Genomic DNA, 26,645 nt, shown 5'->3' on the forward strand with positions numbered 1-26,645 from the left:
AGTATAATTTACTATCCTTGCTTTTAACTTAGGAAGGTTTTGTGTTTAATGAAATCCCCTGGAAAAGCTGAGGAATTTGGTTTTGAATAATTACCATACTTTGCTCTGTAAAGTGGGACTAGTAATAGAATTAGGGAAAAAAAAGTCTAAGAAATACATTTTCACTTCTATGCTGTATTAGAAAACAGTGGAGACACTCTTATCTCTTGTTTATCGTTTTACAGACTTATTAGTGTAAAATGTTGAAAACTTCCATTTTGCTAGAAGCACATTTTTTAGAAGTAATCACAAGTACCTGGGAACTCTATTTCTTAATGTCCAGTAAGAAACAGATACATTACACTATAATTGTAACATAAATAGTAAGTGTAAAGTGCTCTAACCTTATTTAGGCTGTCACTTCATTTCATGACTAAAGAAGTAGAAGCTACTGTAACAATTTCATTGCACAGAAAAACAAGTCTTAAATAGGTTGGGTAATGTGTCCATGGTTTAATTGCTAATAAGTGAATTTGAAAGTCAGTTCATCTAATAGCCAAAACATATGGGGTTTTGGTTTGTCGTCTGTGCCTCCATAGTTTGAAATGTAGATTAGAAATGTCAAGGTGGGCAAAAATAAATCCCTGATGAAGAAGATAAAAAGTATATTACATTTCCACTTGAAATAATAGGATGTTTCACCGTCAGGCACTCGCAGCTGGGTCTCGCATGAACTCTCTGTGTAAGCACATAGAAAGCTTCCATGAGGGGAGAAGAAAGCCTTAGAATCTGAACCCACATTTTACATCTTCAGAGGATGCGGGAGCTTTTTTCAGTTTTCCATCAGACTGAAATATCTGGACATTTACTTTCAGCCAGGATGATGATAGCCCTTTAGGGATAATCGTTCTCATTTTGCACCAGCACCTCATGGCTATAAAAATAATTCTTCAGCCACTGAAGAGACAAGCATAGTGAGCTGCTGCAAATCAACAGCACAAAGGCAAAGTGTGTGGGTGTAGCCACTGCTGTGCCCTGCCACCTAGAGCTGCGCCTGCTCCATAGGAGACAGTCAGTAGAGCACCAGATACGAATAAACTAACTTGGGGAATTGGGTAAGGCACAATCTCCTTTGGCATTGCCGAAATTTAACCATAACTGCCTCTAGCTGGTGACCCCTGCAGCCAGTCCTTTGCTCTCAGACCCTTCTGTTCTTCACTCACTTAAATCTCATGTCGTGCATCTGCTCCTGCACACTTCTAGGGGCTTCCAATAGTCATATCCCCACGGCGTAGTGAAAGGAGACCATGTCTTATGACACAGTCTCCCAGGTCAAACAGCCACCTGATGTTGGCTCCTATTTTCAGAGAGTTCAAAAAACCTTCCTCTATGTGGAGATCCAGGAGAGCAATTGCTTAAGGAAATAAAGATTTCTTTTTCTTACCTTCTTTTGAAAATTGAGTTTCTAAAAATGTTCATGTAAAACAATAAACAATCGTGGCTCACAAATTACTTTTTGGGGAAGTAAGTGGAAGATGCTTTCCCAAAGCGCCGTCTCTGCTCCACGAGACACATCTGTGACACGCTGGCACTCTTGCATCGCCTTTGCACAGTGGTTCTGGTGGCCATTTCCTTTATTCTTGCCCGCAGCGTTTGCTCAATAGCACATAATTAACAGCTTTTTGAAGCAGGGGGAACGAAACAACCCAATACTAAACTAAAAACCTGAAAGAGCTATGATGGGGGAAGCTACATCAGGTTATAGATTAACAATAGGATAGGGGGTACTGAGAAACTAAAGCAGGTATGGGGCCTGACCAGGTCCCAGTATTGCCGCGATCATGATGATGCCGGGCATGGTATGGTAGTGGCCCATCGCTGATTTCAAGTCACTTCCAGTAAAAAGGCTGTTTTTGAACAAGAGAACTTGCCACACCAAAGTCCATGATGGTAGGAAGAAAAAGTGCACATATATATCTCCTTCACTCAGCTTCACTAAATGACCAAATTAGGAGAGCCCATAAGTGTCAAGCATTAACTCGTGCCATTCTCTCCTTAAAAGTGTTAAAAAAGAAACAGGTACACATGTTTACTCCTGAGCTGGTGAGACAAACATATACAGAATTAAAAAGGTTCTAAAGTTGCTTGCTTTCTGGGGTCCCCTTAGTAAGAGAATCAAAATTATTTAAAGATGATTATATTATGATATTCAACAGAAAATTCACAGATTTGCTATTAAAAACTACCAACTACCATTACATTAGCAAAACCATTGTGCTTAATGTATTAGTAATATTTACATAGGAACATAATGAATAAACAAGCTGCTGAGAGATGACAGTCGTTTCTTGCATAGTCTTTTGTAAGTTGTGGAGTGCTTTTTTACATTTATTTCCAGCCCATTGTCCATAAAGTGGAATGACAGGTTATATTATATGTGACAACCCACAGGAACATCTAGCTGCAACAAGAAAATTAAATTGACAGCAAACAAAGGGATTTCCCAAAAAACATTATTTACATTGTTAACCCTTGATGTGAATTGCCTTTCCACGCTGCCCTATTGAAGCCTCTTTATTCCTGGATATTTGATCACACTGTGAACTCTGAGATCGTGTTATTTACTGAAAACACCTGTTTCTAATTGTGATGTGGCCCAGCCCTCATCACACACATTTAATCCCAAACAACAAAGGTAAAATTAGTATTAAGAGGAAGCACCCATGTTTGAAAGTGATGTCTGAATGAGTGGCAGACAAAATGATGAATCTGAGGAAGATTTGAGCCTCAGTGGGTAAGATTGTGCCTAGACCTGCTGGGACTAGATGTCCAGGGTGGGGTATTACCCAGAGGGGTTCCCCTTTTCTGAGGAAAGGGAGCAGTTGGGGAAGGATTTGTATGAGGGGAACTGGGAGGAGAGGAGGGAGGGTCTGTGATTAGGATAGAAAGTGATTTGAAGAAATAAATGATGGGGGGAGGGGTTGACAAAATATGATATGCCCAACCCTCTTGAGAAGAGAAAGGAAAGGGAAACTCCTTAAAGGGTCGCACACAGAGAGGAAGGAAGCAGCTTTACTGGGACAGTTGTACAGAGACAGGTACCTGAGAGAGAACAAACTAAGCATAAGTGAAGACAGAACAAGCCAGAGAATGAGGAGGAGCGAGACGAGTTAGAACAGATTGGCCTAGATAAGAGTGTATGGAGGACAGAAACTTGCAGGATGAGGCCTAGGTTAGCCGACCAATGCAGTAAGTTCCTTTGGCTCCTCCTACTTAATGAGATATCTAACAGAGAAGATTAGGAAACACTAACCAAGCTAAAACTTCTTTCCACTTTGCTAAATTGTTTGGAAGAATTTTTGAAAGTAATAACACACTGGCAAGATGCTATTGTTAAATTCTCCTCAAGCAACAACGTGACCATTTAGGAATGCAAGAACGAAATCAGATTGTCCAAGCCAGACTGGAGCTACTGAGCTTCCATAAACATATTCCTTATTTTGCAGTTAATAGGGCTCTACTTACATGTTAATTTTTTATGAATGCTATCCTCATTTGAGCCTACACTCTGCCATTCATTTATTCTGTGCATCCTCCTAACTCTAGATTATGTATACACACAGTTATATGGACTTGAAGTAATTTAAAAATTAGCTAATTGACCAAAACCTATAAAACATGTTTTCCTGACAGCAATCAGAATGTATCCCAAATCCAAAGTGAGAGTTCCACATACTCTCTACCTGGTTATCTTATCCACTGGGCTAATAGCTTTAGAGTGGCTGTAGGTGCAACCATTCAGGATCTGCTTACCCTGAATTGAATGCATTGTTTTCACAACCATATCATTATTCTTCTTGTTGGAATTTGTGTTGTGGAAGAGAAACAGTCTATGCTTACCCACCCTTGGACCTTATGAATTTCTGGCACAAGTAGGGTCTCGATAATCAAATGTATGACAGGTGCTTGACCACCTGAATGCATCACTATCTTAAAATTTTGTTTGGGAACAGTTCTTCTGTAATCTAAGTTTGTTACTCAAGTTTTCAAATATAAGACTTGGTTTGAAAGTGTGTTTTAATGTTATACCTTAAATAGAAGCCAAAACTCAGAGATTTAGTACAGTTTTTGTTTTGTCCTCCTTAACAAAGGAGCAAATACATGAATAGATTCTTAATTAATCAATTTTTAGTGAGTAATTCATGTTATATAATTTGGCATTTTCAAACAGATGGAAAGGTTTTGCAACCTTAGGCTTTAAACTTTGTAATAGAAAAGCAAAAGGAAAGCTAGAGTAAAAATATTTGACGACAAAGATAAAGGAAATCTGTACTGGGGGTTCCACTAATGATGTAAGTGTGCATTAATTCTTCCCTGCTACTCCTGTATGTGGGAAAATGCACTGCCTTCTGATGTTCTTCAAGGGATAATTAGGTACACACCTAACATCGTCAAAATAGCAATAGAAAGGCATTCCACTGCTCAGAGAATATACACAATTTAACAAGGGAAAGAAACCTAAAGAATGGAATGGTCACACCAGATCTAAGAGATAGTAGCAAGTATAAAAGAAACAGAAAACTCATCTCAGATATCAGAATTTAAACGGTGAAAAACATGAGTGGGCTTTAATCTAGAAATAAGACAATGGCCCCAGATAATTTGCACCGTTTCCCTGTAATCTCTGTTACTCGCACGGAGACTGGCTTTTCCTGAGATGTCCTCATTGGACAAATAAGCTGTTGTGGCTCATCAGTAACAGATCCATAAAGCTGCCTCGCTGTTGGGATGGGAATAAATCCATCCCCACTCTCTCTGCTGGCCCTCTTGTGAGCAATAGTGTACATTGGCAAGCTGAATTTACAGCTGCAGCCAGTCGGTGAGCCTAAAATAAAACAAAACCAAAATCCAGAGGGCGAAAGATCAATCAGATTGTAATTAGTGCACAGAGGAAACTGAGTAATCAGAACACAAAGCAGACAGATTAGCACGCTCTGACCAACAGAGCTGTGGTAACATATCAAGTCACGCACTGAATGATGGTGTTCAGGGTTTTTAATTTTCAAATGACATTTGTTTGGTGTGTGTGTGTGTGTGTGTGTGTGTGTGTGTGTGTGTGTGTGTGTGTACGTGCATATGTGAGTTTGTGTATATATGCACATGTGTGTGAATACGTGTGCACATATGTATGCATGCATGTGCGAGCGTGTGTGCGTGCCTGTGTGTGTGTGTAGATTGGAAAATAATTTGTGGGACCCAGTCCCTAAGAACTAACAAAGGTAATTGGTCTTTGAAACAATCACCTTTACCTGATGAGACATGTTGTGACCCAGTTTTTCTTAGTTTTAAGTAGTATGCTGTTCTATCTTGACAAACTTCAAGAAGGATCCCAAATTCCTGCTTAACAAACTTTTTTCAGTCTGTGTATCAATAAAATATATGATATCACTTAAAACTGACTATGAGAAAAATAAAGTATTTGGTATGTATAAGCTTTATTGGCACAAAAACACAATTTACCTAACATGGGAGGCTTTTTCCATAGCAATGAGAAAATGAACTAACATTCAGTTAAGTTCGTGAGGATCAGCCTAATGGCTGGCAGAGAAGCAAGTTTAATTTGCCCACAAAATAAAACAAATGCTGTATGCACAGTATTTACTTTTCTTATTTCTGGGAACAAACACCTGGCAATAACCAAATTAAGAAAGGAAAGATTTGTTTTGGCTTACAGTTCGAAAAAGGATATAGTACATCATGGTGGGGAAGGCACGATGCTCCCAAATGGTATCTGTGTCTATACAGTCAGGAAGCAAAGAATGAGCAGGAAGTGGGGTCTGGCTAGAAAATCTCAAGGCCTCTTCCAGTGGCCCATTTCCTTCAGTAAGACTCCACTAAATCTTCCTAAAGATCTCACAACATTCTCACGCCACTCTCTGGGGAACATGTGGTCCAACACAGAAACCGATGGAGATACTCCACATTGAAACTAAAACAGATAAGTTTGGTTCAAAAAAGAAACACGTGTGTGCAATGCCATAAGCCATGTCATGACAAGAGTCACCATCCCACAGTGGACTTTTAGCCAAGCATGAAAAGGAATACGATGTAGTAACTACCCCACACAGTATGTGAGTCAGTTCCTCACGCAATGTACTGGAGCCAGCCCTATAAAATTGGAGAATAACTTTGCTATTTTTGTTAATTTAATGAATAAGTATATAAATGGTATAAATACAGTCACACTCCTTAATGTAGCCTTGGATGATATAATATGTATGCAAGCATGAGTAGATCTGATGTCCTCCTGCACACGACTGCACACTTGGAAATAAGTCAACTCCTCAGTTCTTCTGGGCACAAATTTATAGAGGAAAGTTGCATTTAATCACGTATGGATGAAAAGGAATTATTACTCACAGGCAACAGGAACCACCTATAGTGCCCACGACAGAAGCTGAAAGGAGATTGCTTGCCTTGAATTCCAAGCAATTGTTGCATGCTGGTCCATGGACAATAATATAAAGCTCGTAAAGTTTGTATTCAAGATGACCTTCAACCTCTAGTTTTTCTTTAACTTTTCTGACCTGATGACTCTGCTCCCAGGCATCCAGAGCTTTTAAGATGTGCACTGACTATAAGGGGAGGGGGGGAAGCATCTTTCTGATGTGGAAAAGCTTAAGCTTTTCCTCCACTCAAACCATGTAGTAGTGTGGATAGGAGATAATGTCCCTGCTCTTAGCCTCCTAAGCATAAATTTAGAATGATAGTGGCTCTCCTGTTAAGGAAGCCACAAGGCTTATGAAAGCATGCTCAGCAGTCGGTAGAACACTGCATACATAATTCACACTGCTCAAAATTGCCTTCAAATTGGGGACACTCTGAAGCCCACCTTGCCCTGAAACATCTGACTCATACAGCTTTGGCTTCTTCATCCAATCCCCCATCTCGTGTTACAATTACTAGAACTGGACACAACCTATTATCAAAATGTATTAACTTTCAGATAAAGCTGTATATGTATAAACACCTTACTGTTAGTTCTTAGCAGTTAGGGCTTTCAAATTTCCACCAAAGCAGCCAATTTGCTTCTCCTAACAGCATCAGGGGTTTTTCTAACACACACACACACACACACACACACACACACACACACACACACACCCCTCCAAATTGTTCTCCATTCCTTCTGTTAACCAACTCTAAAGGCCTAAGAGAAGTTGTCAACCCAGTTCTTCTGGAAGCTGTTTGGAATGAGTCTTTTTGTTATATCACCTGACTGTTAAGCCCCAGGGAGGCACCTCAGGAAGTGTTATCCGAGGAAGAAAGCATACTTATCTCAATCTTAAATTGCCAAAACGTAAAGGATGCAAATGCAATCTCCCTAAATGTACTACTCTGAAATTTTAATGAAGAGGAACCAAGACACTAAAATAGCTTTGTATCAAATACACTGAAAGTTGGACTTAAGTACTGGATGACTTATGTTTCCATAGTGATTGTTAAAATTATATTTATAAAAGAAACCAAGTGTAACCATTTTAACAATTCGAGAAAGGCATACTCTAAGAGGTAAAATTAAAATTAGGGAAAACGAGACCATTTATAATGGGCCATTATGAGTCTGAATGACAATGATTATTGGTTCTGCTTAATAAAACTGTCATCTAACACAAAATAGATATTAAGCTAAATTGCAGCGCATTATCATTCTATCAGGCTACAAAATTCAACGCAAAGCCCCACAAACATGAAACCACAAAAAAAAAAAAAACAAAAAAAAACAAAAAAAAGGCCAATATCAACGTTTTCTGCTTCCCAGTAGTTTTAATTAATAAAGGACACTGTGTGAAGAATGAAAATTACATGCTATACAATGAAGCTTTTCATAAGAATAAATGGCCAAGCATATCGTATTTATAGAGTTAATAGCAATATAGCTTTTCAAGTATACTCACCAAGCTGCTATTGAACTTTCTCAAACTTTCTACCTACTATCTAGCTTTTACTCCCCAATATCTGCACTCCAGCCAGGAACTAATGTACTTGCTGGTGATCAAGCCACACAGTAGAGAAACATTTTGATGTATCTCTCTCTCTCCAAATAGGTGCTTTTTGGACTTGCAAAATCAAAATCATACATTATATGATTCCATGTGTGAAATACAGATTTGTAGATAATTCCCTAAATATACATGGTCAGAAACTCAAAGTATAGACCCGTTGGTCTGAACTTGGTTGTCCATCAGATGGGGTTTTTGTTTTGTTTTTGTTTTTGTTTTATACAACAGTTTTAGAATCACATGCTTGAATTACTGATAATTGGTAAAGATGATCTATTGGTGATAATGTATAGATTGTTAAATTTAACATTTGCTTGGTTTATGTTCTGTCTATTATTATTAATACTCATTGAGACTATGGTATGTATAGACTAGAGACTAAGTAATGGGGTTGTTAGAAGAAAATCGTTTCTTTTTCCTCTTATACATCTTGTAATCTGATGAAGGAGCTTCATCTTTGTTATTACTATATCACTAATAGAGCTTTATTTATGGAAAGTAATAGAACACTTCTTTTGTTATCCCTTCTGTATTGCCTCTTTTTTTTTTTTTGAATCATCAACTCATGTAGGACTCAGTATTTACCTAAACTTGGCATTGAACTTCTTATCCTCCTGCCTCTGGAAGCCTGGGATTACAGACATGAACCACCATACTTGATTTATGCAATAAATCAATTCATGCAATACCTGGGATGGAATACCGGGTTTCCGGAATGGTAAGTACTGAGGTAAATCCCCATGCCCTCCAAACAAAAAGTTTCGTTATCAAATAAGTGGATCTAGTCATTGAAACAAAAGCATGATAGAGCACATATAGAGAACAAAAGGCAAAGATAAAGAGAAAATGAGTGATTGGAAAGTTGAAGCATATAAGACAAAACAGTGAGGAAGAAACAAAAGAAATTAAATGACTACAAAAAGAAGCTTTAAAGGTATAGAGAAAATAACCGCAGAAGTTCTGCCACATCAAACCAAAATAATGGTGACGATAACATTGTTGAAAGAGGAGAAACACTCTGAAATAATGATGGAAAAAATATATTCAACTGAAAATGAGTTCTCATATTTAGATCGTTTCATAAATAAAACAAAGCAAATTATATTTAGCTGGTCATTTTGTAGCGGAAAAGGCAGACTATCGAGGGCCAAGAGAAGCTTTTGGAGTCCAACAGAGATAAAAGCCTATCTAAAAGGGAGCAATTAAGCTGATAGCAGACTTCAACACCATCAGAAAAGCTCAGAAGAGAGGGAAAGGTAAGTTCAAATCACAGTTAAATTTTAGAGAGAACGGCAGTGGTATACCAGATGTCTTTCTTGACCTTCCTATGTGCAGTGTCCCATATCCATATCCATACACCACATGTGCAAACACACACATGTGAAGCTAAACATTTTAGAGAGAATGAAACAACAGTTTAACTGTGCATAGTGATAGGCTCACCTATCTTCATTTCAAAGAAATAAGGTGCATATTTGATTAGAACACAGAGAACAAAAGAGTGTGGTCAAAGAGGAAATGGAGTGCATTAAATGGTTAAATCTGTCCCAAATTTCAGGTCAGAATAACAATCACACTAGGAATGCAACTTACTATATTTAAATAAAAACTGAAGACCAGAAAGATGGCTTTATGGGAAGGAGTGCTTGCTTGAATATTAAACAAGAGATCCTGAATTTACATCCCAGGACTGACTTCAGTGGTCCCAGGTACCTATGTAAGAAATATCAAATATGAATCTTTTTCATCGTATACTATAAAACTTGGGTTTAGAACACAGAATTCAAGTCTCTCATCTTGTAAAAATTTGCATGCAAACGTTTTAATCCCCTTCTCCACTCACACCTAGTAAAATCTTTGCACAAAGGCCCCTGCTGTTTTCCAGAATTTGATGGTCAGGAGCAGTAACTCTTTTCTCCGGGGAACAATAACCCCTCTCCCCTTCTTCCTTTGTTTCTTGTGAACCAATTCTTTCCAGACTATCCAAATGAATAAGACTTAGAGGTCTGTCTGGGACACTAGCCAATGAGGGGAAAGACATAGTCACCCCCAGTTAGAATAAAAACCAAATGCACTTCCTATCTTTGTGTATTCACTCTTCTAGCACACTCTCTTAATGAAGAGTTAAGTCTCCTCTTATATCTAAAACCTTTAACCCCAGCATAGTGGGGAGTAGAGAGAGGAAGATTTCTTTGGCGTTAACTGGACACCAGGCTTGCTCCAGTTTCAGTGAGAGATCCAAGGAGTTCACAAGACTTAAAGTGATCATACAGGATACTAAATATCCTCCTTTGGCTTCTACAAGTGCATGTATCCATGCCACCCATACCCACACACATATCCACACACAAGCATACCCCCTCGCGCATGCACACACACACACACACACACACACACCCATGCACATACACCACATGTGCAGACATACACTCTCACACACATTGACATAAGACTGCAAATAAATTATAGACTGCACAATTTCTTTCTTGAAGAGAATTGTAAAAATAGATCACCAAATGGAATTTTATTTTACAGCTTAAATTAATTTGCGAAGCTATCAAGAGGCACTTGAATTAAAGTTAAAGATGTAATCAAAATCAGGTCGTTTTCCCTCTATATCATCAATTTAATATCAATTTACATACTCTTGTTATCAAAATATATTGTATTTTCCCCAAAAAGATTTAGTAATTTTTCTTAGAAGGATTATTTTTGTATTTTTTTAGCACCAGTCAAATTTCAGGATCTGCTTTTGAACATATAATTATTAAATCACTAGGTCTTCAAAAAGAATTAATGTCCTTATTGTAAAACTTTCATTGTTAAAGAACGATATTTTCTGAGGAATGGATATTAGCATGTTTTATAATAGTGTTGCCAAGGAGGAGCTGTACGTGGCAGAACAAAGCAATCCGTTCATTATGTGCATCAGGAGATTTCTCGTGAGGTTGGATTGGTCAGCTAGAGATCAATAATTCCCATTTACATTGTGACTATACAGATATACTTTAAAACTTCATATAGATTTTTCCATTGTTTTTTCTGCTTAGTAATACTGGGTTTCCTCCAAAAGGAAAACAAAAACAACTTTTGAGCAATCCAGCAGGCCCGGAAGTATGTAGGTAAATTCATTGTTTTTATTCTCTATAGATGTTTGAGGTGTTTTATCAGACTATTTGGAAACATGCGAACACCAACAAGGTCATAAATGCTTTCATGCTGAAAGAGCAAGACAAAAACATGAACTGACAAGCTCCTCTGTAACTGTAATTTCAATTCCTATTTTTCATGATGTTTCTTAAACACTTTAACCTCCCGTTTAGCCTGACCCCCACCAGAGGTAGTGGAAAAGAAAGGATATGGGAGAAGTGGATCAGTTTAGAAAGGTTCTTTGGAGCATCTCCAGTTTGTGTTGTCTGGAAATTGGCAATTCAGTTCACAGGTTAGTGGCAGCTTAATCTATACGAAAACACTTCACTGTTACACCAGCAGTCCAGATCCCGGTTCAGTAGAGTAGGGATAGCAAACACAAGTCAGCAATGGTGGCACTACCTAGCAGAGACAGCCATGCCTTGGTCTTGGCACAAGACAGCAGGAAGGACCACGGCCAGCAGGAATGCCAGGAACAACAGTTCTTGCCTGGCTGTGCCTCTCTCAGGGAAGCTAAGATCAGCGAAGAGGTAAGACCAAATGTTGCACAGTTAGCCTTATAAGCAAGCCTAGCTCAGGTTCGGTCACTGTCCATTGAGTCCTTTTTATACCCTGAACATCATGTGTGTCTTCCACTGGTCTTACCAGTCTCAGTTGACATCATTCTCACAATCAGTCAAAGTCTGAGGAAGTAGCATAGCAAGAAACTGCAACACACCATCAGGCGGTTTTTTTGGTGATTTTCTCTCTGTGGAGTCCTGACAAATGCAGCTCAACTACACAATCAAAGGTGGACCAATACATGTGTGTTGTTAGGGAAGAATCCTTCATCACATGTCCTTCCATGTGCTTGCTTTCACCTGTGTCTTCTTCCACTAAACTTTCCTTCATATGTTTGCCCCAGCAAAACACCGTCCACCCAACTTTCCAAAAACCTCTAAGTTTCCACTTCACATGTCAATTAAACATTTTAAATAAAGCATTATTGCTTGTGGGGCTAGGAAAGGGGTGAGAAGATATAACACTTGCTGTGGAAGTAAGCAGACCAGAAACTGAATCTCCAGAGTCACTTAAAAGTGAAGGGGATGTGGTAGCCCAACTGTAAATCCACTTTCAGAAGCCCAAGATTCCTAGAGCAAGATGTCTAGGCTATGCCATTATCGGTGAGCTCAGATAATGAGATGCCCTGTCTTAAGATGACAGAGTCCTGAAGAACTTCCCAACTTCAACACGCACTTACAAATACATGTGCTCACAAACTTGTGAATACACATGCACACACACACACACACACACACACACACACACACACACACACAACCATGAAAAGGAAAAAATTATTGTTAGCACAAGTGATAATACTTGGTTGTCAAAACTGCTAGGTGATCAAACACTAGTGCTGGAAGCCACAAGGGAATGCTTTGCAGTTCTCTAAAGTCAGTCAATAAATAAATAAATAAATAAATAAATAAATAAATAAATAAATAAATAAATAAATCTAGCCTAAATATTTTTATAGATAGGAATCTGAATTGTATAAGTGTGTGTGCCATATAAAAATAGAACACTTGACTTATTTGAGATTTTTGTTTTTGTTTTTGTTGTTGATTTATTTTTGTTGTTGTTTTCTTTTGTTCGATTGTTGGGTTGTTTGGTTAGTTTTTGTTTTCTTGCTAATTACCAAAAATATACAATTAATTTCCTCCTTTCCCCTAGACTTACTTTATGACTACATTGTTCTGTGATTAAGAAAACCTAGCAGTGTCAGTGCACTGTTTTAATCCCAGCACCCAGGAGGCAGAAACAGGTGGATCTCTGAGTTCAAGGCCATCCTAATCTACAGAGCAAGTTCCAGGACAGCTGGGGCTACCCAGAAAAACTCTGTCTGGAGAACAAAACAAAACAAAACAAAACAAAAAAGAAGGATCCCTTCCTTCCTTCCTTTTTTCCTTCCTTCCTTCCTTCCTTCCTCTCTCTCTCTCTCTCTCTCTCTCTCTCTCTCTCTCTCTCTCTCTCTCTCTTCCTTTCTTTCTTTCTCCAGAATCCATTAACTCCATTTGTGTTCTCTTAACTACATTCACAACATCTCATGAGTTATGCCAGGATCATACAAATTGTTTCAGGCTCTCTTTTTACAGGCTGCATAATAATACAGGTATTGGGATCACATCCAAATATTTTTGCAACTATCTAGACATACTGACTACTGTAATATAGTTAAGATGATCTACACTAGAGAAAAGCCCCTGAAGGAATGGGAAGACACTGTAGGAAATCCCTATGAACTTCAGACAAGTGGAGACAACAGGTGAATACAAAGAGAACTTATGAAGACATCCCTAGTGATGCAGTAGAAATGCTTATATCTTGGGAGTAAAAAACAACCACTGAACTGAACTTAAGCCATGCTCAGTAAGAGGGAATTCATGTCTGGTACTGCAAACCTAGGCAATTCTGTTGCTGTAGAGGTCATGGACCCTACAACAGAACTTACCACCGTTACTTGCTTAAATCTCTAATAGTATCCTAAAGATCTAGCTTTCTATCCCAAGAGTATGTCTCACCTCTTATCAAAGAAGCTTCTTTTTATAGCAGATATCAAGACCATTACAAAAACCCGAAACTGATCAAAATGTAGAGAACACTAAACTGTGGGGTGCCTAGCCTCAACTCACCCATCTGAAGCACAATACTAAGGATTGGGATCATCACATAAGAGGGAACAAAAAATTTATAGGAGCCGGAGGACCAGGGCATCTCCAGAGTGGTAGCATCTTCCATGTACAATAGGGAAGGTACACCCATGAGATTTAAACAATATAGTTGCTTAATCATGTTCTGGAAAAACAGTGTCACCAATTGACATGCAACATAGATTGGAAAAATCTCCCAAGACTCCACCCTAGATGAGGTGCTATTGGTAAATAATGGTTGCTGAGAGAGGAAGATTCAGGCTTCTCAAGGGTCCCTGATAGGTTATCCAATCCCATGTACTCAGCCCTAAACACATAGGCATGCGAGCAACACTAAATGAACATGGGGAGGGGCAAGGCTTGTGTGCAATATCTAAAAGGAAGAGATCAGGACATTTCAAGAGAGTAAAGGAAACAGACACGGGAGCATTTGAAGGGAAAAAAAGAGAGTGGTGGAAATGATAGGAATGTAGTGGTAATATATAAAAAAAATTTAAACAACTTAAACTAAAAAGCCCCATAGAAAAACTTTAGTTCTGAAACCTGGAACTGATAACTAAGGTGCCCATTAATTTATCAAAGTAGACCCTGACCACTGGGTCCTCCTAACATCTCTTGGTCTCTACCTATTATATGATTCTCCAGCCTGATATACCCTGGTCCCTACCCTGAACTCTGCACCCAGGTATTGGGCTGGTCTTCCCGCCCCAGAGCTCCTCTGGCCCCTGTATAACTAAGCCATCTTGGGTACACCAGTCCCTTGGTCTCTATGATTCTCTCTCTCTGTCTCTCTCCTCACAAGGCCTGTCTCAGTCTGGCCATGTTCACTCTGTACTCTGGCAGAGGTCTACGCCTCTGCTTGTTTTCTCCGTTATGTTTATAATGAAATCCTCAAACTCTTAGTAATGTCCTCCTTTTTTCTTCCTTTTTCTTTTCCTTTGAAAAGAAATAAATATGGAGAAATGGTGGAAACGTGTTGAAAAGTATGTAACGACTGAGAAAAAGTTGACAGAGTAAGGGATCCTGTGGTGATGTAATAACTCTGGTCTTCTGCTCATTTTTAATTAAATAATCAATTGTCTAGGTGTGGTGGCACAAGCCTTTGATCCCAGCACTTGGGAGGCTGAAACCGGCAGATCTCCGTGGCTTTGAGACCAGACTGGAGTGTTACAGAGAGAAACCTTGTGTTGAAAAATGAACTATTTAGCTAATTAATTAATTAATTTCCTTAACTCCTAAAATCTGGGCAATTTAATTTTAGAAAGTTAAAGTTTGATAAGTCTTCAGAAGCCATTTCCTTCAGATTTGAAAAAAAACAGTGCAGTCATTTTCCTGTTCTACCTTACATTTGTTCAGTTTGAACTTTCAAAAGACCGAAAGTAACGGTTAATATATTCATATTTTAAAAGGAAATGTTAGCTATGATAGTCAACAGTAGTCAATCATCAGTATTTTCAGTTAGAAATAGATAATGTCGGGGGTTGGGGATTTAGCTCAGTGGTAGAGCGCTTGCCTAGCAAGCGCAAGGCCCTGGGTTTGGTCCCCAGCTCCGGGGGGGAAAAAAAGAAATAGATAATTTCTAAACTATAGGAAACCAGAATATTCCAAATGTAACAGCAAAGAATCTATAGTGCATTTGGAAGACAAGCATTGACTTAGATCCTACCACACAACATGTCATTTTATATTCTGTGTAAAATGTATTGCACTGAATAAGCAAGGGATAAAAGTTTAAGTTTAAACACCATAGAATATATATATGTATATATACAATATAAATAGTTAATTTCTAATATTAATTCACATAAATAGTTAATTTCTAATTCTTTTCCCTTTTTCTTTCTTTTTTAAATTTTATTTTATGTGTAAGGATGTTTTCCTGCATGTGTGTCTCAGTACATTGTGCATGCCTCGTGTCGAAAGAAAACAGAAGAGGGCTTTGGATTCCCTGTGACTGGAGTTACAGACAGCTATAAATTGCCATGTGGGTGAAAATTAAAATATGTGTCCTTTGGAAAAGCAGCAGATGCTCTTAATCACTGAGCAATCTCTGTGTCCACTAAGTTCTATTTTAAAAGATAAGTACTTATTTATTTGGATTGTCTTAAGTATGCCTTTTACTGAAGTTATAATTTTGAGCATACAGATCTGTTTAGGTTTATTTTAAGTCTAAATTCTGCATTTAAAAAGTTCTCACTTTTATTAAAAACATGGGAGAGTTGGTTCAGATTTTTAATAATAGTTACAGTCAAACTTAGGAGTTTATCAATGTAGTCAAGTTCTTAGTTTCAAGGTAAGTATTGAATTTTTATCAGTTGAAACCATGAGTTTACTCATTACGATTGCAGCTCATTTTAATAATTTTGAAAAAAATTCACTTACTTATCTAACTTCAGATTTAATGTATGTTAAGCAGTTACCATTTCACATGTAAAAAATGCTGATTGAGACCAAGGAATCATATGCTAGGACTTAAGGAGTAGCTATGCAGGGTGTTCACTACACAACCCTAAGGAAGATTCAAAAAATGAACTTTGTAGCTTAAAGATTAAAATATTTGTTACAATTTTTTTCAGCATCATGGAGTGTTCCAGAAAATATTCTATAGTGAAATTTTTTTCTGTTCATGAACAGAAAGTGTCTAGAAATATATGCATTCTGTGGTTTGAATTGTGCTCTTCCAAAATTCATGTATTAAAGCATGAAGCTCCAATGTGATGATATTTGGAGATGGAGTTCTTATGGTGTCATTAGATCTAGCTGTGGGTATGAGGGTAGGAACATAATGATGAGATTCATCATCTTAAAACAGACACTGCCGGACATGCACACTCTTCAGTCATGATCTCACAGAGAAGTGCCCATATGTGGTCACGAAAGCAGCCTATCAGGAAGAGTAAAGGTCTCAGAATGACACACCCACCTTGCTTGAACATTAATCTTTGGCCCTCAGCCCATAGAACTGAATGGAAATAAATCCATGCTGTTCACTGCACAGGTCTTTGGCTTTTCTTTCCCTTTCTTTTATTTCACCCTTTAAAAAAAAAGTTTGGATTGATAGCATGAATTAGATATTGATAAGAACTGGATGATGCTATGACATCCACCTCAAAGTAAAGGAAAAAGTTTGCAGTTTGGTGGTGAGTAGCAGGCTGGAAGAATTTTGACATGTACACTGGAAATGTTACATGTGGTTTTCGAGCGGTCTCAGGGGGATGGACACATTTTTAGGAGGACAATTAACCTTGTTCCTGAATACTAAAGAGTTTGGTGTTTTTGGGGTGTTTTGTGATTGGGAGATCTTGGGAGGAAGCAACCAGATATTTCCAGAGGAAATCTGCAACCAACATGTTAAAAGAGCAGTGTGATTCTTTCTAGCTGATTATTGTAAAATGTGAGAGGATAAAGACAGAATGAAGGTGGGGAAAGAAAAGGGAACCAGAATATGAAGATTTGGTAAATTCTCAAGTTACTCACGTTACTAAAGAGAAGAGACTCAAAGATGAGAAAGGAGAGGAAGAAAAAAGACAGGAAAATGGAGAAGTCAGGAAAGAAAGAAGAAAGAGGGGAAGGAGAAAGACGAAAGAAGAGAAAGGTAAACGAATAGATTATTTATGAAAGTAATGCGTGGCTGAAATATTGGATACGAAATTTTTGATCTTTGTAAACAGACATTTTGACTGTGTAAACTCAGAATAAAATGAACGAAATGGACGAAGGCACCTTGGATTGCAGGGGCAAAGGTGCTGGTTCTGAATATCCAAGACTTTTTAGGGTCCAGGAAGTGCTCTGAACAGTCATTCTGAGATCCTCAGAGCCACCCTCAATGTCACGGTCTGAATTTTCTCCACTGGTTGTTGTTGGAAAAAGACCTCCCCCACAGCGTGCAGCTGTGACACAGATGGTAAGACTACAGAGCTGACAGGAGAGTACTGAGTCTGCATGGGTATGGGACTTGCAGAGAATGCTTTGAAAGAGCCATGTTCCCATGAGATGCTTTTTGGAGACAGGTCTTTTGGGACATTTTTAGGATTAGATGAGATCAGGAAGGAGCTGCTCTCAAGTTTACAAGGAGAAATACAAGTGAGTTCTAGACCCCACTTCTTCTCCCCCCCTGGCTTCCTGGTAAACGACCATTTACAATCTAGGAAGGCAGGCCTCTCTGGAACCATGCTAACACCCTCTGACTTTGAATATTTAATCTCTAGCATTTGGGAATAGTTAATTCTGTTGCTTGAGTCACCTAGACTACGATATTTTGTTTTGTGAAACACAGCTGCCTTTGTACATTCACAGATAGGCCGCAGGATTTTGTAGTTGGCAAACCTTATGAGTCTAATTATTCAAGTGTTTGCTCACAGGAACACTGGGGATATTTTTATAGACTCAATGAAGAAAATGTAAAGACCACATGATTATTAAAAGCATCTATAGCTTATTGAATCACTTTATGTATATTATTATATATTATAAGTAGATACTTCATTGTTACTAATAACTATAGACCTAAATAAACCCATTGGATGGAAATAAAAATCTCAGTCAAGTATAATTTGAATTCTTTAATAATAAATTAAGGCTTTTGGAGAGTTTTTTTCCCATTTTCAGACAGCATTAAGAATCAATGCACGCCTTAGTTAAACTTAATTTTATCCTTAATTCTAGTGTTTGGTTTCTGAAGTCACCAATTACAGTTTCATACTAAATGGCTAGAGGGTTCAATTTCCCTTCAGGTTGATATTTGACAATAAAAGTTATTTTGTGATACACTCTGCCCACCCCATCTGATAATACATTAAGAGAAAGATGAATGTAGAAATAACTGAGCTAAAAAGGGCTAAGTTACATTTGATCTCACAGAGCAGGAGGCCAGTTGACTTGTATGGTCACAGAGGCTCTAAACCAAGTTATGATCAACTTCAACCTATGAAGAAAATTTGCAGTGGGCTTTTCCAAGAAAGCAATATTCAAATTAAAAAGAGAAACTTGTAAGAACGGTGAACTAATTTCCTGAGCTACTCGTGATTTTGATTTTGATATCCTTCAACTACCAACACCTCATTTGTGCTTCAAAAATACACCACACTGCCTTCTGTCTTAGCATTTGCTACTTCATTTTGATAGGCATTTTTAGTTTTAGTTTTCCTGTAGCCAATTAAGTTGTTTGGGTGAGAAATACTGTCCCCAAACACCTGCTGATTATCCCAATACCCCTAGTCTAGATCAGATTGGTTGAGCTTTGGTGTTTCCTGCTTTGTCATACCATCCATAATCCATCATTTGTTCTCATTAATGCATTCAAAATACATGTCTAGGAATCCTCCTTGCATTGTTTACATTTCCTGTAATGTGTTTTCCTTAAGGTTAGACTGGGAGATCGATGTGGGCAGAGATTCATCAAAGTCCTGTTTGCACATAAATGGCTACTTTAGCACCCTTGAATATGTGTGAATGAAAATCACTAGTTCATCCTATCTGCTACTACATCATGTCTGCTTGAGTTGGTCCAGGAGGCAGGACAAGGAAATAAAATAGAAAGTTACAAAATGTGAGAAAATTCATTGTTGGGGTAATTTAGTTCTGGGAGAAAATTCCAGAGAGACCCCTGAACTTTGTGTGGTGAAGACATTCTCCAGAATACTAGTACAGTTGTGCTATACTAGAATAATAGACTGGGAGGGAATTATTGAATTAAAGTGTTTAGGTAGCATCCAGACCTCAAGTATATTTGGGCAAGCAAATATGGATCAGGAAAGCTGGGAGCCAAGCAATAGAGAGAGGCCATTCACAGAGTAAAGTAACTACTGACACTAAAGCACTTCATACCTGCTAGGCCCACAGACATCAGTATGTTAGCATAACTCATAACACATCACTTGTATGAATGGACTGTCATTGTTCCTATTTTATAAATTAGAAACCAAGGCACAGATCTTCCCATAGTTTGCTCCAGATCATGTGATTCCTGAAGGCAGTAAGATCCAGGTTCAGAGAGTACAGTTGTAAATTCATATTTAGTGTCCACCTAGTACAGAGACTGGACTATCAGTCTCTGCCATGGGTGTTCTGTGTGACTTTGGTTATGCAAGTCAGCCCTTCAGTGCCATTGAATTCCTCATTTGTGTAATGAGAACATCATTGACGACATCATTGACCCTGATCTCAAAATTGTGTTTGATGTTGAGTAACAGCCAAAATCATTATTTTCGTTAAACAAAGGAGGGACAGATTTCTTGGGTACGTGTGGAGAAATGGAACGGCTGTGGGGATGTTCCTGAGTTTAAAGAAACTTGTCACTTGTGCACAGGTGTAAGGATCTGAGTTCATAGCCTTAGAACTCACACAAATGCTGGGAGCAAGCAGGAACTGTAAATTCCCAGAGCTGGCTGGCCAACAATACTAGCCATATCAGCAAGTTTGGGTTTGGGCTGAGTGGCATTGCCTTGTTGTATATGATGAAAACCAGAGATTAAGAATGATTATGGACTCCGGTTTACACATGTGTGCCCATCTACATGATGTACACCTGCACACACACACACATGAATGTGCAACCATACATACAAACATGTATACACATACATGCATGAAATGGGAAAAAGAACAATAGACAGAAAATAGGAGAGTTCACAATCTTTTTAAGGAGCTGAAAAGATTGACAGCCTAGTGTGAACACTCCCAATGAGAAAAGTGAGGCTCCTAGACCTGGGGTTTGGGCCAAATATAGATAACCCTGTCCAAGGCAGAGGGAGCAGCATTCTACCATGTTCCCAGAAGCCATTAAATCTAAGACAAAATGTGAAGGCTGGTAAGTCATCCAAGTTTGGGGTTCATTATAACCAAGTGAAAGATTCTGCTTAGGTGTTGGGAGGTAAACCTTGGAAGTGGCTTCCTAAGGAAATGATAGAAGTTTTCTATCCCAGGATGTCAGGGGTGGGATTTGAATGTGTGGACAGATTCCACAAGCTTTTAAACGATTGCTTCTCCCCATCTCATCATCATGACATCTACTGGCTCCAAGTAGTCTATCTATGCATAGTTTTACAGGGAAACCCTGTCTGTGCCATCTTCTCCACCCTTGGGAAGCCTGGGCTGGAGCACAGCTGAAGGGATTTTTCTCAAATGTTTTTCTAAATGTTGAACACACTCAGTTCTATACGGGATCCAGGTTTTCCGGTTTGATTTTGTTGCCATTATTGTTGTTTTCAAGGCAGTCTCTCACCTATCCCAGGCTGCCCTTGAACTCAGTATGAAGCTGAGGTTGAGCTCTCAACCCTTCTGTTCTCCATCACTTAGTGCTGGGATTACAGATGTTTACCACACAAGCCCGCGCTGAGCAGAATGTAGAGCTAAGCCATAGCCAGAAGCGTGCAGTACACAGGGTAAGCTACAGCCCCAGCTTCAGCTCTCTGTACTCCACTAGAAAGAACGGAGGCTTTGCACATTCACATGCATGTCTCTCAGAGACAAGTGTGAAGAATGTATTTCTGACACTTTGAATAAAGGAGACAGAATGGGGAAGAAAGAATTTACCAAAATACAACTCTTTAAAAAAAAAGTTGAAACGGATTAAGTTTTATAACTAGCGAGTAGGTGAATCTGCAGGGATGGCTTTCAAAAGTCCATTGCTTTCTACAACACGGATTTAAACAAGACAAATTGGTTGTTTGGTTAGAATTAAACTATACAAAATTCTGTAAGTAGGTGTCGTGTGCGCCTATAAGGACAATGACAACTTGGAAGAAATCTTAAGCTTGGCAGAGTCTCTTAGGTAAGGGCTGTGGGGAGCATTTAAAGCTTAGAGGATGCGAACTCTGCAGGGGGCTTGAAGGTCTTACCTGGGCTCTAAAGATGATCAATACTGGGAATGATCACACAAGACATATGGAAGATCAATAACCTATAAAATTTAAAATAGCCTGAGTTGGAATTAGTTCAGTCCTAATAAAAATTGCAATTATAAACAATCAAATTGTGATTGAATATTAGTGTTGTTTAAATAAATAGATAAGAAAAGGAATGTTTCCTTTCTGGTCCTATGAAATGTTCTTTTTAAAATATTCTGTTCTAATTATATATTAATTCGAAAAGTAAAATTTTGTGTAAAAACGAGTACTTTTTTTTTCTTGCGTCTATTTCCCATTAGTGGCAGATCTATTAAGTATCAACTTTTCTTACATGGGGAATGGTTAAATGATTCGTTTGGGTGGATTTGATTGTTGAGATAAATATAGTACATGAAAAGTAATCTTAAACTAAATTCAAAATTCAAGTTTCCACAGCCTACACTATACTCTCCAGCTCAAAAGTTAACTTTGGGCGTACTTCAGATTGTCTGGGGAACGTTTAAAAATACCGTTTACTGAATCCCACCCGAGGCAATCAAATTGGAATCTCTGTAGGTGGAGGCTGAGTATTTCTCAGAATCTCCCCAGTGATTCCAGGGAACACAGACTGCAAACGTCTCAGGGGAGGGAGACAGTACCAGGGGTGGCGGAATGGTCACCAAAGCTGCCTCGTTGTTCATTGCTCCTCGGTACTATGAAAGATTATAGGAGATACCGATAAATATGACAAAGGGCTCATTCCCCAGATGCTGAGACCGTGATATGAGGTGAAAGGCTGGGTGAAACATTGTCTATGGGGTGGGGGCCGGGGGACGAGGAAGATACTCAACCAGTAAAGTGCTCGACACCTAGGAAAACCCATGGGGTGGAAAGACCGAGTTGTCCTCTCATCACGTCTATGCTGTGATGCACCATTCAACAATAAATAATCAAGTAAACAGACAGACAGACAAAACAGATAGGTGTGAAGAATAGATAAAATGTGGAAGCTGAAGACAGCACAGGTGGCTAGATGACGGAGATGCTAAAAGCTATTGAGAGTTCTCACCGAAAGTCATGGAGGGTTTTGGAACAGAAACAGAGCTTACAAAATGAAAATGGGCTTAGAGAAAAATTTCACATTTAAGTTTATGTTAAATGAAAGGTTAATGGCAAAACCGAGAAGACAAAGGAGGGAGCAGACACCGAAACAGAGCAGAGGCAAACCTCAGAAAATGTATAAATGCAAACCTTACGTCGGCACGTCCACGGACTACGGACTGACTGCATTAGTGTATTTTTAACAACTGAAGTAAAATCTTTGGGACTAATAGCACAGCGATGTTTTTCTTTTTGTGAGCGATGTTGATTGGCACATGTTTGAGAGCATGTTGCAGGCTGTGGGGGAAGGAGAGGGTCCTCTGTCTGTAGCTGTATGGTGGCAAAAGACAATGAGGAGATTGTGTGTGAAAGGACAATTCACCGGAACTCAGGGAAAGCCAGAAATCCTGGACAGGGCCAACTTGAAAGCTTTAAAATCACCTACTTTTAAAATCTCGTCAGAATCCCAGTAGAAATGTTTCTTCTGAGGCCATGTCTGGATTTACTCACTTCCCCTTCCCTTTTGTAGGTTCCTCCCCTCTTACAGATCCACACTATTTCCTAAAACCTCCAACCCTGAGAACAAGCTTCCAGCGTTTGAACCTTTGGGGAAGACGTAGTTAAAACCAAACAAAGCAAGGCAGGAGCCTGTTTTACAAATGAAAGGAAGGACTGGGAAAGTGTGACTAGAAGCTTTGGTATGTGTGGGGTTTGAGGTGCTGGGCTCTAGGCAGGGAGTAGACACAGAATCTTATGAAGGTGATGCTCTAGGAAATGCCTGGAGCGTTTATGTGTGGAATAATAAGGAAAGGGTGCAAGATGACCCTTAGGAAAGGTATGTTCCCGAGCAAAACAGAAAGGCAGAGTTAGAAAGACACAATAAGGACGGGTGATCTTAGGATGGCGTTGATCAAGAATGTCTGGGCTCAATGGAAGGTTTCCTAAGACTCTGAGAGAAGACCCTGAGTTTGATATCTAAAGAACTTTTAACCAAAACATGGAGAGTCATTCAGCTAAACCGGACATGCAGGAGGGGTGAACATGGGGATAACATATTTAAAGGAACACGAACATTTTAAAAAAATGAACAGTGCCGGGCTGCTGCCAAGCTCAAAGGGCATGAGTTAGATCCCTGTAGCCCACATGGTGAAAGGTTACTTTCTAATCTCTGCAGGGGACCCTAAGTATAAAAATAAACAAATATTAAAAAAGAAAAGCTAAGGAGGCATGGAAATGATAAATCAATCGGACCAGTGTGCGTCTTTTCTTACGGGGAAATGAATGAACTGCCTCTTCTTTTGTAAAGGAGATTCTGGGTTTCTTTGGTTTGGGGTACCCTGGATAATTAAAATTAATCTACTAATTCATTTATTTTTATATTAGATAAAAGGAGAAAAATTACCTTCCCAGCCCTTTCCTTAGGAGCCTTTACGTGTCCCCAACTTTTACAGCTTTTCCTTAGCATAAAACTGCAGTCAGGGGCCATGGTTTAACAGGTCTTCACAGTAGTAAAAGAAAAGAATACTACTGCCCTCTGTGATTATTGTAAAGAAGTCATCAAACGAGAAACAAAATTAATTACTTCCATACCTGTCAAGAAGAAACATCCACGAAAAAGCACTACAAACCCAAACGCAAATGTAAAGTGTTCAAACACCAACCGCCGGTCCAATATATTTACAGATTCAATTAGTAGAACTATAGTCTTCATGAACTGAAGCATCGGGGGAACAAAGGACATTTAACTAGAAAACATAGTGAAAGGAAAAGAACAGTCTTTAGCTGGAAAACTTTAAAGTTCAGGGAAGAAAGCTGCAATAAGTCACGTGTGTTGTGGTTTTTCTAAGCGTTTAAAGAATGCTCTCCTATCCACCCTGGACTCAGAAAAACTTCAGAGGACACCATGAGCTGCTTTTGTGTGTTTTTATCAGTTCCACATAATCCTATCTTGTTTGGCAACTTTAATATGTGTTACCGGCCCTTCCCCACTTTCAGCAACTGAGGGGGTTTTGTTTTGTTTTGTTTCACTTTGTTGTTTTGCTGTTGTTTTGTTTTGATTTTGCTTTTTGTTTGTTTGTTTGTTTGTTTGTTTTACAAGTGAATTTGTCACAGAGCTTCTATTCCAGGTTTATGGAGGCATCTGAGAGAGAGCATTCACAGTTCTTATTTTCAGTTTCACTTTGCGTACACGAAGACGGCTGTGTGGAGGTACTGTTCTGACTTCCAATGCTCTCCTGAAATACAGGGCTGGGATTATTCCCACCCTATGTGTCTGAGGCTCCACACTGCTTGCTTAGCATGCCACACAGTGACCTCGTTAGACTTGCATGCTTCATCAGCTCCTTGAATAATTAGATCATTGATTTCAATCTTATCCGGAAAACAACTTCACACATTTGGAAAAATTTTACCATCACTTGGCACTTCGACTCTGTGTCACAGTTGAATGCTAAAAGACCACGAGCTTATATTGGAATCACTACTGTTTTGCTATTAAAAGTAGTATAGTTTTCAATTTAAATGAATGACATTGTTAACAAATAGATTTTTATGTAAGGTACTCTATATGCCGTAATCCAAGTTTTCTTAATGTTCTGTGAGAATTCTGTAATTTAATTAGTATCTCTGTATTGCAAACTAAGAAAACTGTTGCCGTTATAAAGTTGTTTATTAAGGAAGAAATTCTCTTGCCATTTTGGTTGTTTGTTCTCTGCACTAGACTGGGATGCCAGATGGTCACAGGGAAGCATGTTAATATTGTTTAAATAGTGATTTTATTCCTTGAAATGTGTCTGAGGTTTAAGAAATTTTAACTAACATGTTGCATGGCATTGAATTTGGAAGAAATAAGTTTTTGAGCACTTTACTTCCTTAATATGGTTTCAGTGAACATGACGGAAAGTGATATATTGTAAAATCAGTCCTAGTCATGCTCTGCAGTTATATAGTTTCTGGGTGTCTGTGTACATGCCTGTGCATGTGTGTGTGTGTGTGTGTGTGTGTGTGTGTGTGTGTGTGTGAATATATATATCACCTTTGAATATCATAGAACACATGTGGAAACCAAAGGAAAACAATAGGAGTCAGTTCTCTTCTTTGATCAATAGGTTCCAGGAATCAAACTCAGGTCCTTACCCTGAGTGACAAGTTTCTGTCTTTACTTGATGAACCAGCCTGTCAGTCCTGCAATTCTATTTCTAGATGTCCACTTTTTTATAATCTAATATCATTCCATAGGTGCCAAAAACTACAAAAATCTTCTATTGCTTCCAGGTTTAATTTCAGACTTTTAAAGCTTACTGATTTGTGTTTCGGGCTGTCTTTAACTTCTTACATTTCCATAGGTATATATCAATGCACACAAAGACATAAGTGGCTTGAACCTATCTATGATTTTTGTTGGAGGATCTCTTCTGTCAGAAATGGGATAGTTCCACCTCCCCCTTTCCCAATACCATCTATTGTTCTAATCACTGCATGAGTCCCACCGGCAATGGGCAGCTTCTCTGAAATGAACATCGCGAAACCCTCTATCCTCCTTTTGGAGATCTTTTGGATAGCCTTTAACATGTTCTCATTAATTATTGAATATGTGCTTCCTCCTGGTAGTTCTTAAAGTATCCTTTGGCTTAAATATTTTTATTTAACATTCACAGTCAACTTAGCTGCAAGCCTCAAGAACAGTGTTTCCTGAGGCAATCATTGTAAATTTAGTGTTTAATTGCTGTTTTCAAAAAAAAAAGTAGCAAATACAATAGAAAAAGCAATATGACGTATACTGCCAAGTTAAATGAGGAATCCATAACAATATGGATAATAATATTTAAATACAT

General features: G+C 38.6%; 1 long non-coding RNA gene across 6 annotated transcripts in view; it reads left to right on the forward strand.

Annotated features, from left to right (window-relative positions):
- LOC120100931 (uncharacterized) overlaps positions 1-26,645 on the forward strand; it is an 82,746-nt gene that overhangs the window by 48,599 nt on the left and 7,502 nt on the right. The window contains exons 3-6 of one of the 6 annotated variants that reach the window (XR_015672476.1): positions 8,614-8,760; positions 9,601-9,751; positions 11,116-11,164; positions 15,756-15,869. The exons of 2 other annotated variants lie outside the window; for them this stretch is intronic. This is a non-coding gene — a long non-coding RNA (uncharacterized LOC120100931). Of the gene's footprint in view, positions 1-8,613; positions 8,761-9,600; positions 9,752-11,092; positions 11,165-15,755; positions 15,908-26,645 lie in introns of those variants that run through there. 3 more of the 6 variants (XR_015672475.1, XR_015672478.1, XR_015672480.1) reach the window with 3 other exon arrangements.

This window comes from Rattus norvegicus, chromosome 2, assembly GCF_021556685.1.
Source record: "Rattus norvegicus strain SHRSP/BbbUtx chromosome 2, alternate assembly SHRSP_T2T, whole genome shotgun sequence".
Lineage (NCBI taxonomy): Eukaryota > Metazoa > Chordata > Mammalia > Rodentia > Muridae > Rattus > Rattus norvegicus.